Genomic DNA, 15,070 nt, shown 5'->3' with positions numbered 1-15,070 from the left:
CTCTGTCACAGCACGGCTAATCATCTGTCGGTTCTCAATCAGGTTGGAATAGAATCCATTGATTCTTTTGCGTCTGTCACTAACGCCCAGCCTTCAGGAGTTTGAAGCTCGCCACAGTCATTCAATCCCAGAATCCTACTCGGAATACCACAGACAAGGTTTAGACTTTCCGGATTCTCATGAATGCTGCCATCAATCCGGCTTATACCACGAAGATTCTGTTGGGGAATCTAAGAGAAGTTCATTCAGTCTGATGTAGAACGGAGGTGTTTGTCAGACACACGTTCATAGATTGAAGGAGGTGATGAGTGTCACGGATCATCACCTCTTTCACAATTAAGCGCGAATAAACATCTTAGATCGGACCATACACACGTTTGAGTGAAATAGAAACAATTGCATTAATTCATCGAGACGCTGCAGAGCTCCTCACCCCCAACAATGGAGTTTAGAGACTCATGCCGTCACAAAGTATGTAATTCAGATCTGAAAATGTCATCAGGTCCAAGATAAGTCTCTAAAAGTTGTTTAAATAGTAAACTAGTAACCTAGGTTTACAGAAAATGAATAAACTAAGATAATTGGTGCAGAAATCCACTTCTGGGGCCCACTTGGTGTGTGATGGGGCTGAGACTAAAGCTATCCACGAGTAGAGGCCTTTCTTGGCGTTAAACTCCAGGTTATAACGTGTTTTGGGCGTTCAACTCCGGATCATGACGTTTTTCTGGCGTTTAACTCCAGACAGCAGCATGAACTTGGCGTTCAACGCCAAGTTACGTCGTCTATCTTCGCGCAAAGTATGGACTATTATATATTGCTGGAAAGCCCTGGATGTCTACTTTCCAACGCCGTTGAGAGCGCGCCAATTGGACTCCTATAGCTCCAGAAAATCCATTTCGAGTGCAGGGAGGTCAGGATCCAACAGCATCAGCAGTCCTTTTTCAGCCTAACTCAGATTTTTGCTCAACTCCCTCAATTTCAGCCAGAAAATACCTGAAATCACAGAAAAATACACACACTCATAGTAAAGTCCAGAAATATGATTTTTGCCTAAAAATTAATATTATTCTACTAAAAACTAACTGAAACATGCTAAAATCTACATGAAATTACCCCCAAAAAGCGTATAAAATATCCGCTCATCAGTTGCCTTTTCTGTTGAGAAAGGTTTAATGTCTGAATCATATCTTTTCTTGTTAGCCAAGTCATTAATTTTCAAAATCAAATCTTTTTAAATTGTTTTTCAAATCATATCTTCCCAATCATATCTTTTTAAAACCATAGGTTTTCAATCATATCTTTTTAAATTTCTAATTTCAAAATCTTTTTCAAAAATTCACTTGATTTCTTTTCCACTCTTAGTTTTCGAAAATCAATTAGTATTTTTCAAAATGTTTTTAAAATCTTTTTAATTTATTTTCGAAAATTTCTTCCCCTCTTCTCACATCCTTCTATTTATGGACGAACACTCCTCCTCAATGCACAATTCAAACTCTATCTCCCTTGAAAAGTTTGAATTCTTCTACCTCCTCCTTCTATTCTTCTTTTCCTCTGACACCTCAAGGAATCTCTATACTGTGACATAGAGGATTCCATATTTTCTTGTTCTCTTCTCTTTCATATGAGCAGGAGCAAAGACAAAAGCATTCTTGTTGAGGCTGACCCTGAACCTGAATGGACCTTGAAGCGAAAGCTAAGAGAAGCTAAAGCACAACTCTCTGTAGAGGACCTAACAGAAATCTTCAAACAAGAAGAACCCATGGCAGCCGAAAACAACAATAATGCCAACAATGCAAGGAAGGTGCTTGGTGACTTTACTGCACCTACAATGGGAGAAGCATCTCAATCTTTGCCATTGGAGCAAACAACTTTGAGCTTAAGCCTCAATTAGTTTCTCTAATGCAACAGAATTGCAAGTTCCATGGACTTCCATTGGAAGATCCTCTCAGTTTTTAGCTGAATTCTTGCAAATCTGTGACACTGTCAAGACTAATGGGGTTGACCCTGAGGTCTACAGACTTATCCTATTCCCTTTTGCTGTAAGAGACAGAGCTAGGATATGGTTGGACTCACAACCTAAAGAAAGCCTGAACTCTTGGGAAAAGCTAGTCAATGCCTTCTTGGAAAGGTTCTTTCCACCTCAAAAATTGAGTAAGCTTAGAGTGGAAGTCCAAACCTTCAGACAGAAGGAAGGTGAATCCCTCTATGAAGCTTGGGAAAGATACAAACAATTAATCAGAAAGTGCCCTTCTGACATACTTTCTGAATGGAGCATCATAGGTATCTTCTATGATGGTCTGTCTGAACTGTCCAAGATGTCATTGGATAGCTCTGCTGGAGGATCTCTTCATCTGAAGAAGACGCCTGTAGAAGCTCAAGAGCTCATTGAAATGGTTGCAAATAACCAATTCATGTACACTTCTGAAAGGAATCCTGTGAACAATGGGACGAATCAGAAGAAAGGAGTTCTTGAGATTGATACTCTGAATGCCATATTGGCTCAGAACAAAATATTGACTCAGCAAGTCAATATGATTTCTCAAAGTCTGTCTGGAATGCAAGCTGCACCAGGCAGTACTAAGGACGCTTCATCTGAAGAAGAAGCTTATGATCCTGAGAACCCTTCAATGGAAGAGGTGAATTACATGGGAGAACCCTATGGAAACACCTATAATCCTTCATGGAGAAATCATCTAAATCTCTCATGGAAGGATCAACAGAGACCTTAACAAGGTTTCAACAACAATAATGGTGGAAGAAACAGGTTTGGCAATGGCAAGCCTTTTCCATCATCTTCTCAGCAATAGACAGAGAATTCTAAGCAGAGCCACTCTGACTTAGCAACCATGGTCTCTGATCTAATCAAAACCACTCAAAGTTTCATGACTGAAACAAGGTCCTCCATTAGAAACTTGGAGGCACAAGTAGGTCAGCTGAGTAAGAAAGTTACTGAACTCCCTCCTAGTACTCTTCCAAGCAATACAGAAGAGAATTCAAAAGGAGAGTGTAAGGCCATCAACATGGCTAAATTTTGAGAGGAGAAAGAGGCAGTGAGCGCCACTGAGGAAGACCTCAATGGACGTCCACTGGCCTCCAATGAGTTCCCTAATGAGGAACCATGGGAATCTGAGGCTCACACTGAGACCATAGAGATTCTATTGGATTTACTTTTGCCATTCATGAGCTCTGATGAGTATTCTTCCTCTGAAGAGGACGAATATGTCACTGAAGAGCAAGTTGCTAAATACCTTGGAGCAATCATGAAGCCAAATGACAAGTTATTTGATAATGAGACTTGGGAGGATGAACCGCCTTTGCTCACCAAAGAACTGGATGACTTGACTGGGCAGAGATTACCTTAAAAGAGACAGGACCCTGGAAGGTTCTCAATACCTTGTACCATGGGTACCATGACCTTTAAGAAGGCTCTGTGTGACTTAGGGTCAAGTATAAACCTCATGCCTCTCTCTGTGTTGGAGAAGCTAAGGATCTTTGAGGTACAAGCTGCAAGAATCTCACTAGAGATGGCAGACAATTCAAGAAAATAAGCTTATGGACTTGTAGAGGATGTTTTGGTGAAAGTTGAAGACCATTACATCCCTGCTGATTTCAGTCCTAGAGACTGGGAAGTGCATGGATGAATCCATCATCCTTGGCAGACCCTTCCTAGCCACAGCAAAGGCTGTGATTAATATGGACAGAGGAGAATTGATCATTCAAGTGAATGAAGAATCCTTTGTGTTTAAGGCTCAAGGATATCCCTCTGTTACCATGGAGAGGAAGCATGAAGAGCTTCTCTCAAAACAGAGTCAAACAGAGCCCCCACAGTCAAACTCTAAGTTTGGTGTTGGGAGGCCACAACCAACTTCTAAGTTTGGTGTTGAATCCCCACATTCAAACTCTAAGTTTGGTGTTGGGAGGATCCAACATTGCTCTGAGTATCTGTGAGGCTCAATGAGAGCCCACTATCAAGCTACTGACATTAAAGGAGCGCTTATTGGGAGGCAACCCAATGTTATATTTATCTATTTTCCTTTGTTATTTTATGTTTTCTATAGGTTGATGATCATGGAAAGTCACAAAACCAATTGAAAAAGCAAAAATAGAATAAAAAATAGAAAGAAAATAGCACACCCTGGAGGAAAACTTTGCTGGCGTTTAAACGCCAGTAAGGGCAGCAAATGGGCGTTTAACGCCTAGTCTGGCACCATTCTGGGCGTTTAACGCCAGAAAGGGGCACCAGACTGGCGTTTAACACCAGAAATGGGCATCAAGCTGGCATTAAACGCCAGAAATGGGCACCAGCCCGGCGTTTAACGCCAGGATTGGCAGAATGAGCATTTTTGCTCGCCACTTGGGGCAGGGATGAATTATCCTTGACACCTCAGGATCTGTGGACCCCACAGGATCCCCACCTACACCACCACTCTCTCTCTTCTTCTTCTTCATTCACCAATCACCTCAACACCTCTTCCCCCAAAACCCCTCACCTATCAAATCCTACCATTCTCTTCACCACTCACATCCATCCTTCATAAAACCCCACCTACCCTACCATTCAAATTCAAACCACTTTCCCTCCCAAACCCACCCATCATGGCCGAACCATACACCCCCTCTCCACTCCTATATAAACCCATCCTCACTCCTTCATTTTCACACAACCTACACACTACTTCTCCCCCTTGGCCGAAAATCAAAGCCACCCCTATCTCCTCTATTTCTTCTTCTTCTACTCTCTTCTTTCTTCTTTTGCTAGAGGACGAGCAAACCTTCTAAGTTTGTTGTAGTAAAAGCATTGCTTTTTGTTTTTCCATAACCATTTATGGCATCTAAGGCCAGAGAAACCTCTAGAAAGAGGAAAGGGAAGGCAAAAGCTTCCACCTCCGAGTCATGGGAGATGGAGGGATTCATCTTAAGGTGCATCAAGACCACTTCTCTGAAGTTGTGGCCAAGAAGAAGGTGATCCACGAGGTCCCTTTCAAACTCAAAAAGGGTCAACTTTGATCAAAGGTTGGACCAAGTCCTCATAGACATTTGTGAAGAGGGCGCTCAATGGAAGAGAGATTCAAGAGGGAAGCCGGTTCAACTAAGAAGGCATGACCTCAAGCCCATCACCAAGAAAAGTGTGGAGCAAATAAGAGAACTTCATCAAGAGCATGAGGAAATTCCTCATCATAAAATCCCTGAGATGTCTCAAGGGATGCATTTTCCTCCACAAAACTATTGGGAGCAAATCAACACCTCCCTAGGAGAATCGAGTTCCAACATGGGACAACTAAGGGTGGAGCACCAAGAACATTCCATTCTCCTCCATGAAATTAGAGAAGATCAAAGAATCATGAGAGAGGAGCAACAAAGGCAAGGAAGAGACATTGAGGAGCTCAAGCACTCCATAAGATCTTCAAGAGGAAGAACAAGCCGCCATCACTAAGGTGGACCCGTTCTTTAATTTCCTTTTTCCTTATTTTCCTGTTTTTCGAATTTTTATGCTTATGTTTACCTATGTTTGTGTCTTATGATCATTAGTGTCTTAGTGTCTATGCCTTAAAGTTATGAATGTCCTATGAATCCATCACCTTTCTTAAATGAAAAATGTTCTTAATTGAAAAAGAGAAGAATTGCATGAATTTTGAATTTTATAACAGATTAATTATTTTGATGTGGTGGCATTACTTTGGTTTCTGAATGTATGCTTAAACAGTGCATATGTCTTTTGAATTTGTTGTTCATGAATGTTGGCTCTTGAAAGAATGATGAAAAAGGAGACATGTTACTGAGGATCTGAAAAATCATAAAAAAATGATTCTTGAGGGCAAGAAAAAGCAGTGAATACAAAAAAAAACGAAAAAAAAGGGGAAGAAGAAAAAGAAAAAATAATAAAGTTGTGATCCAAGGCAAAAAAAAAAGAGTGTGCTTAAGAACCCTGGACACCTCTAACTGGGGACTCTAGCAAAGCTAAGTCACAATCTGAAAAGGTTCACCCAGTTATGTGTTTGTGGCATGTATGTATCCGGTGGTAATACTGGAAGACAGAGTGCTTTGGGCCACGGCCAAGACTCATAAAGTAGCTGTGTTCAAGAATCATCATACTTAACTAGGAGAATCAATAACACTATCTGGATTCTGAGTTTCTATAGATGCCAATCATTTTGAATTTCAAAAGATAGAGTGAGATGCCAAAACTGTTCAGAGGAAAAAAGCTAAAAGTCCCGCTCATCTAATTAATGCTGATCTTCATAGATATTTTTGGAATTCATTGCATATTCTCTTCTTTTTATCTTATTTGATTTTTAGTTGCTTGGGGACAAGCAACAATTTAAGTTTGGTTTTGTGATGAGCGGATAATTTATACGCTTTTTGGCATTATTTTTAGTATGTTTTAGTTAGTTTTTATTATATTTTTATTAGTTTTTAGTTAAAATTCACGTTTTTGGACTTTACTATGAGTTTGTGTGTTTTTCTGTGATTTCAGGTATTTTCTAGCTGAAATTGAGGGATCTGAGCAAAAATCTGATTCAGAGGCTGAAAAGGACTGCAGATACTGTTGGATTCTGACCTCGCTGAACTCAAAGTGAATTTTCTGGAGCTACAGAAGACCAATTGGCGCGTTCTCAATTGCGTTGGAAAGTAGACATCTTGGGCTTTCCAGCAATGTATAATAGTATATACTTTTCTCGAGATTTGATGGCCCAAACAGGCGTTCCAAGTCAGCTCATGAATTCTGGCGTTTAACGCCGGAACTGGCACAAGAATGGGAGTTAAACGCCCAAACTGGCACAAAAGCTGGCGTTTAACTCCAAGAAAAGTCTCTACACATAGAAGCTTCAATGCTCAGCCCAAGCACACACCAAGTGGGCCCGGAAGTGGATTTTTATGTCATTTACTCATCTTTGTAAACCCTAGGCTACTAGTTCTCTACAAATAGGACCTTTTGCTATTGTATTTTCATCTCTGGACGTTTAGTCCTTAGATCATCTTGGTAGCTATCTTTGAGTAGTCTTATGCTATCTTAGATCATGGGGCTGGCCTCACGGCCATGCCTAGACCTTGTTCTTATGTATTTTCAACGGTGGAGTTTCTACACACCATAGATTAAGGTGTGGAGCTCTGCTGTACCTCGAGTATTAATGCAATTACTATCGTTCTTCTATTCAATTAAGCTTATTCTTGTTCTAAGATATCACTTGTTCCTCAACTTGATGAATGTGATGATCCGTGACACTCATCATCATTCTCATTTATGAACGTGTGCCTGACAACCACCTCCGTTCTACCTTAGATTGAGTGGATATCTCTTGGATCCCTTAATTGGAATCTTCGTGGTATAAGCTAGAATTGATGGCGGCATTCAAGAGAATCCGGAAGGTCTAAACCTTGTCTATGGTATTCTGAGTAGGATTCAAGGATTGAATGACTGTTACGAGCTTCAAACTCCTGAAGGCTGGGCGTTAGTGACAGACGCAAAAGAATCACTGGATTCTATTCCAACCTGATTGAGAACCGACAGATGATTAGCCATGCTGTGACAGAGCGCGTTGAACATTTTCACTGAGAGGACGGGTGATGAGCGGATAATTTGTACGCTTTTTGGCATTGTTTTTAGTTTGATCTAGTTAGTTTTTAGTAGCTATGTTCAAGAATCATCATACTTAACTAGGAGAATCAATGACACTATCTGGATTCTGAGTTCCTAAAGAAGCCAATCATTCTGAATTTCAAAGGATAGAGTGAGATGCCAAAACTGTTCAGAGGCAAAAAGCTAAAAGCACCGCTCATCTAATTAATACTGATCTTCATAGATATTTTTGGAATTCATTGCATATTCCCTTCTTTTTATCTTATTTGATTTTCAGTTGCTTGAGGACAAGCAACAATTTAAGTTTGGTGTTGTGATGAGCGGATAATTTGTACGCTTTTTGGCATTGTTTTTAGTATGTTTTTAGTATGATCTAGTTAGTTTTTAGTATATTTTTATTAGTTTTTAGTTAAAATTCACTTTTCTGGACTTTACTATGAGTTTGTGTGTTTTTCTGTGATTTCAGGTATTTTCTGGCTGAAATTGAGGGACCTGAGCAAAAATCTGATCCAGAGACTAAAAAGGACTGTAGATGCTGTTGGATTCTGACCTCCCTGCACTCGAAGTGGATTTTCTGGAGCTACAGAAGCCCAATTGGCGCGCTCTCAACGGCGTTGAAAAGTAGACATCCTGGGCTTTCCAGCAATATATGATAATCCATACTTTGCCCAAGATTTGATGGCCTAAACTGGCGTTCAAAGTCACCCTCAGAATTTCCAGCGTTAAACGCCGGAACTGGCACCAAAATGGGAGTTAAACGCCCAAACTGGCACTAAAGCTGGCGTTTAACTCCAAGAGGAGTCTCTACACGAAAATGTTTCATTGCTCAGCCCAAGCACACACCAAGTGGGCCCGGAAGTGGATTTTTATGTCATTCTCTCATCTCTGTAAACCTTAGGCTACTAGTTTTCTATAAGTAGGACCTTTTACTATTGTATTTATATCTTTGGATTTCTTTTAATCTTTAGATCATCTTTGGACGTCTAGTTCTTAGATCATTAGGAGGCTGGCCATTCGGCCATGCCTAGACCTTATTCTTATGTATTTTCAACGGTGGAGTTTCTACACACCATAGATTAAGGTGTGGAGCTCTGCTGTACCTCGAGTATTAATGCAATTACTATTGTTCTTCTATTCAATTCCGCTTGTTCTTGTTGTAAGATATTCATTTGCACCCAAGAACATGATGAATGTGATGATTATGTGACACTCATCATCATTCTCACCTATGAACGAGTGCCTGACAACCACTTCTGTTCTACAAGCAACAGAGCTCTAATGTTTATCTCTTGGATTCCTGATACACGATGCATGGTTGATCGCCTGACAACCGAGTGCTCGCCTAACAAACGAGCCAGCCATTCCGTGAGATCAGAGTCTTCGTGGTATAGGCTAGAACTGATGGCGGCATTCAAGAGAATCCGAAAGGTCTAACCTTGTCTGTGGTATTCTGAGTAGGATTCAATGATTGAATGACTGTGACATGCTTCAAACTCCTGAGGGCGGGGCGTTAGTGACAGACGCAAAAGAATCACTGGATTCTATTCCGGCCTGATCGAGAACCGACAGATGGATAGCCGTGCCGTGACAGGGTGCGTTGAACATTTTCACTGAGAGGATGGGAGGTAGCCACTGACAACGGTGAAACCCTTGCTTAAGCTTGCCATGGAAAGGAGTAAGAAGGATTGGATGAAGACAGTAGGAAAGCAGAGAGACGGAAGGGACAGCATCTTCATGCGCTTATCTGAAATTCCCACCAATGAATTACATAAGTATCCCTATCTTTATCTTTATGTTTTATTCGTATATCACCATTACCATTTGAGTTTGCCTGACTAAGATTTACAAGATGACCATAGCTTGCTTCATACCAACAATCTCCGTGGGATCGACCCTTACTCGCGTAAGGTTTATTACTTGGACGACCCAGTGCACTTGCTGGTTAGTTGTGCGAAGTTGTGTTTATGCCATGGTATTGAACACCACGTTTTTGGGGTTCTTTACTGGGGATTATGAGAGTTGTGAAAAGTGTTGTTCACAATTTCGCGCACCAAGTTTTTGGCGCCGTTGCCGGGGATTGTTCGAGTTTTCGGCAAGCTTTTGGTCCGGTAACATCAGTGCCAAATTTCTGATCCGGCAACAGCACCAAGTTTTTGGCGCCGTTGCCGGGGATTGTTTGAGTTTGGACAACTGACGGTTCATCTTGTTGCTTAGATTAGGTATTTTTTTTTCAGAATTCTTGAAGATGAATTCTAGAGTTTCATGATGATTTGTTGAAGTCTGGCTGGCTGTGAAGCCATGTCTAATTTCATTGGACCGAGGTTTCAACTTATCATCATAAGAGCTTGTTAATTTCTATCAATCTTACTGTTGGAGTAGTGATCTGCTAAGGCTTGGCTGGCCATTGGCCATGTCTAGTGTTTTGGACCGAAGCTTTCTTTGAAAGCTTGGCTGGCTGTGAAGCCATGTCTAATTCCTGGACCAGAGTCTTAGACTAGCATTGCACTGATTCCTGGAATTCTCATTAAGAATTTTGATACCTTTATTTTCTTTTCCACTTAATTTTCGAAAAAAGCACAAAAAAAAAATTTTACAAAATCATAAAATCCAAAAATATTTCTTGTTTGAGTCTAGAGTTTCATTTTAAGTTTGGTGTCAATTGCATGTTTCTGTTCTTGTTGCATTCATGCATGTGTCTTAAGGATCTTCAAGTAATTTTTGATGATTTTCGTGCTCTGATCTTTGAATTCTATTGACTTGAGTGTTTTGTGTGTCTCATATGCATTCTCATTTTGTTAGTGTCAGTAGTATACAAACTGCTAAGTTTGGTGTCTTACATGCATTGTTATTTGATTTTAGTTGCATTTTGATTATTCCTTATTAGTAAAAATCCGAAAATATTTTTAATTTGTGTCTTTTCAAGTCAATAATACAGAGAATTGAAGATTCAGAACATACAGCAGAGGAATTGCACAGAAAAAGCTGGGCGTTCAAAACGCCCAGTGAAGAAGGGCAGACTGGCGTTTAAACGCCAGCCAGGGTACCTGGTTGGGCGTTTAACGCCCAAAAGGGTAGTATTTTGGGCGTTAAACGCCAGAATGTGCACCATTCTGGGCGTTTAACGCCAGGATGGCACAAGAGGGAAGATTTTGTTTTCAAATCAAATTTTTTTCAAGTTTTCAAAGTTTTTCAAAATCAAATCTTTTTCAAATCAATTTTTCAATCAAATCTTTTTCAAAATCAATTTCTTTCTATTTTCAAAGATACTTGCTATCAATTAATGATTTGATTCAACATTTCAAGTATGTTGCCTTTTCTGTTGAGAAAGGTTTAATGTTTGGATCATATCTTTTCTTTATAGCTAAGTCATTGATTTTTAAAATCAAATCTTTTTAAAATATTTTTCAAATCATATCTTCTCAATCACATTTTCTTAAAATCAATCATATCTTCTTAACCACATCTTTTTCAAAATAGTTTTCAATCAGATCTTTTTGATTTCTAATTTCAAAATCGTTTTCAAAAATCACTTTACCTCCTTCTCAATCTTGGTTTTCGAAAATCAATTAGTATTTTTCAAAGTGTTTTCAAAATTCTTTACTTAATTTTCAAAAATTACTTCCCCTCTTCTCACATCCTTCTATTTATGGACTAACACTATCCCTTAATGCAAAATTCGAACTCCATCTTCTTTGATAAGTTCGAATTTTCTACTTTTGCCTTCTAATTTTCTTTTCCTCTGACACCTCAAGGAATCTCTATACTTTGACATAGAGGATTCCACATTTTCTTGTTCTCTTCTCTTTCTTATGAGCAGGAGCAAAGACAAAAGCATTCTTGTTGAGGCTGACCCTGAACCTGAAAGGACCTTGAAGCGAAAACTCAGAGAAGCTAAGGCACAATTCTCTGTGGAAGACCTAACAGAAATCTTCAAAGAAGAAGAACACATGGCAGCCGAAAACAACAACAATGCCAACAATGCAAGGAAGGTGCTGGGTGACTTTACTGCACCTACTCCCGACTTCTATGGGAGAAACATCTCTATCCCTGCCATTGGAGCAAACAACTTTGAGCTTAAGCCTCAATTAGTTTCTCTAATGCAACAGAATTGCAAGTTTCATGGACTTCCATTGGAAGATCCTCATCAGTTTTTAGCTGAGTTCTTGCAAATCTGTGATACTGACAAGACTAATGGGGTTGACCCTGAGGTCTACAGACTTATGCTATTCCCTTTTGCTGTAAGAGACAGAGCTAGGACATGGTTGGACTCACAACCTAAAGAAAGCCTGGACTCTTGGGAAAAGCTAGTCAATGCCTTCTTGGCAAAGTTCTTTCCACCTCAAAAATTGAGTAAGCTTAGAGTGGAAGTCCAAACCTTCAGACAGAAGGAAGGAGAATCCCTCTATGAAGCGTGGGAAAGATACAAACAATTAATCAGAAAGTGTCCCTCTGACATGCTTTCTGAATGGAGCATCATAGGTATTTTCTATGATGGTCTGTCTGAACTGTCCAAGATGTCTTTGGATAGCTCTGCTCGAGGATCTCTTCATCTGAAGAAGACGCCTACAGAGGCTCAAGAACTGATTGAAATGGTTGCAAATAACCAATTCATGTACACTTCTGAAAGGAATCCTGTGAACAATGGGACTAGTCAGAAGAAAGGAGTTCTTGAGATTGACACTCTGAATGCCATATTGGCTCAGAACAAAATATTGACTCAACAAGTCAATATGATTTCTCAAAGTCTGTCTGGAATGCAAAATGCACCAAGCAGTACTAAGGAAGCTTCATTTGAGGAAGAAGCTTTTGACCCTGAGAACCCTTCAATGGAAGAGGTGAATTACATGGGAGAACCCTATGGAAACACCTATAATCCTTCATGGAGGAATCATCCAAATCTTTCATGGAAGGATCAACAGAGACCTCAACAAGGTTTCAACAATAACAATGGTGGAAGAAACAGGTTTAGCAATAGCAAGCCTTTTCCATTATCTTCTCAGCAACAGACAGAGAGTTCTAAGTAGAATACCTCTGACTTAGCAACCATGGTCTCTGATTTAATCAAAACCACTCAAAGTTTCATGACTGAAACAAGGTCCTCCATTAGAAACTTGGAGGCACAAGTGGGTCAGCTGAGCAAGAGAATTACTGAACTCCCTCCTAGTACTCTTCCAAGCAATACAGAAGAAAATCCGAAAGGAGAGTGCAAAGCCATCAACATGGCCGAATTTGGAGAGGAGGAAGAGGCAGTGAACGCCACTAAGGAAGACCTCAATGGACGTCCACTGACCTCCAATGAGTTCCCCAATGAGGAACCATGGGAATCTGAGGCTCAAAATGAGACCATAGAGATTCCATTGGACTTACTTCTGCCATTCATGAGCTCTGATGAGTATTCTTCTTCTGAAGAGGAAGAGTATGTCACTGAAGAGCAAGTTGCTAAATACCTTGGAGCAATCATGAAGCTAAATGACAAGTTATTTGGAAATGAGACTTGGAAGGATGAACCCCCTTTGCTCACCAAAGAACTGAATGACTTGTCTAGGCAGAAATTACCTCAAAAGAAACAAGATCCTGGGAAGTTTTCAATACCTTGTACCATAGGCACCATGACCTTCAAGAAGGCCTTGTGTGACTTAGGGTCAAGTGTAAACCTCCTGCCTCTCTCTGTAATGGAGAAGCTAGGGATCTTTGAGGTACAAGCTGCAAAAATCTCACTAGAGATGGCAGACAACTCAAGAAAACAAGCTTATGGATTTGTAGAGGATGTTCTGGTAAAAGTTGAAGACCATTACATCCCTACTGATTTCATAGTCCTAGAGACTGGAAAGTACATGGATGAATCCATCATCCTTGGCAGACCCTTTCTAGCCACAGCAAAGGCTGTGATTGATGTTGATAGAGGAGAATTGATCATTCAAGTGAATGAATAATCCTTTGTGTTTAAGGCTCAAGGATATCTCTCTGTCATCATGGAGAGGAAGCATGGAGAGCTCCTCTCAAAACAGAGCCAAACAAAGCCCCCACAGTCAAACTCTAAGTTTGGTGTTGGGAGGCCACAACCAAACTCTAAGTTTGGTGTTGAACCCCCACATTCAAACTCTAAGTTTGGTGTTAGGAGGTTCCAACATTGCTCTGAGTATCTGTGAGGCTCCATGTGAGTCCTCTGTCAAGCTACTGACATTAAAGAAGCGCTTGTTGGGAGGCAACCCAATGTTATATTTTATCTATTTTCTTTTGTTATTTTATCTTTTTTTTTGTAGGTTGATGATCATGAGAAGTCACAAAATCAATGAAAAAAGCAAAAACAGAATGAAAACAGGAAGAAAAACAGTACACCCTGGAGGAAAGCGTGCTGGCGTTTAAACGCCAGTAAGGCTAGCTGTTGGGCGTTTAACGCCCAGTCTGGCACCATTCTGGGCGTTTAACGCCAGAAAGGGGCACCAGACTGGCGTTAAACGCCAGAAATGGGCACCAGCCCGGCGTTTAACGCCAGAATTGGCTAAAAACGCAATTTTGCATGCCATTTGGTGCAGGGATGACTTTTCCTTGACACCTCAGGATCTGTGGACCCCACAGGATCCCCACCCACCCTACCACTATCTCTCTTCTTCACCCATTCACCAATCACCTCAACACCTCTTCCCCAAAAACCCTTCACCTATCAAATCCCATCTTTTTCTTCACCACTCACATCCATCCTTCATAGAACCCCACCTACCTCACCATTCAAATTCAAACCACTTTCCCACCCAAACCCACCCATACATGGCCGAAAATCACCCTCCCCCCTCTCCTATATAAACCCTTCTTCACTCCTTCATTTTCACACAACCTAAACACTACTTCTTCTCCCTTTTGGCCGATCACAAAGCCCTCTCCATCTCCTTCATTTCTTCTTCTTCTACTCTCTTCTTTTTTCTTTTGCTCGAGGACGAGCAAACCTTTTAAGTTTGGTGTGGTAAAAGCATTGCTTTTTGTTTTTCCATAACCATTTATGGCATCCAAGGCCGGAGAAACCTCTAGAAAGAGGAAAGGGAAGGCAAAAGCTTTCACCTCCGAGTCATGGGAGATGGAGAGATTCATCTCAAGGGTGCATCAAGACCACTTCTATGAAGTTGTGGCCTTGAAGAAGGTGATCCTCGAGGTCCCTTTTTCACTCAAAAAGGGTGAATATCCGGAGATCCGACATGAGATCCGAAGAAGAGGTTGGGAAGTTCTTACCAACCCCATTCAACAAGTCGGAATCTTAATGGTTCAAGAGTTCTATGCCAATGCATGGATCACCAAGAACCATGATCAAAGTGTGAACCCGGACCCAAAGAATTGGCTTACTATGGTTCGGGGGAAATACTTGGATTTTAGTCCGGAAAATGTAAGGTTGGCATTCAACTTGCCTATGATGCAAGGAGATGAACATCCTTACACTAGAAGGGTCAACTTTGATCAAAGGTTGGACCAAGTCCTCACAGTCATATGTGAAGAGGGCGC

General features: G+C 40.7%; 1 non-coding gene across 1 annotated transcript; it reads right to left on the bottom strand.

Annotated features, from left to right (window-relative positions):
* Window positions 1–2,153: 2,153 nt before the first annotated feature.
* LOC112798415 (small nucleolar RNA R71) lies at window positions 2,154–2,257 on the bottom strand. The gene has a single exon (XR_003200027.1). It is a non-coding gene; the product is annotated as a small nucleolar RNA R71 (small nucleolar RNA).
* Window positions 2,258–15,070: the final 12,813 nt, after the last annotated feature.

This window comes from Arachis hypogaea, chromosome 4 (assembly GCF_003086295.3).
Source record: "Arachis hypogaea cultivar Tifrunner chromosome 4, arahy.Tifrunner.gnm2.J5K5, whole genome shotgun sequence".
NCBI lineage: Eukaryota > Viridiplantae > Streptophyta > Magnoliopsida > Fabales > Fabaceae > Arachis > Arachis hypogaea.
Note: the sequence above shows the minus strand (reverse complement) of the source record. Positions and strands in the feature narration are given on the sequence as shown.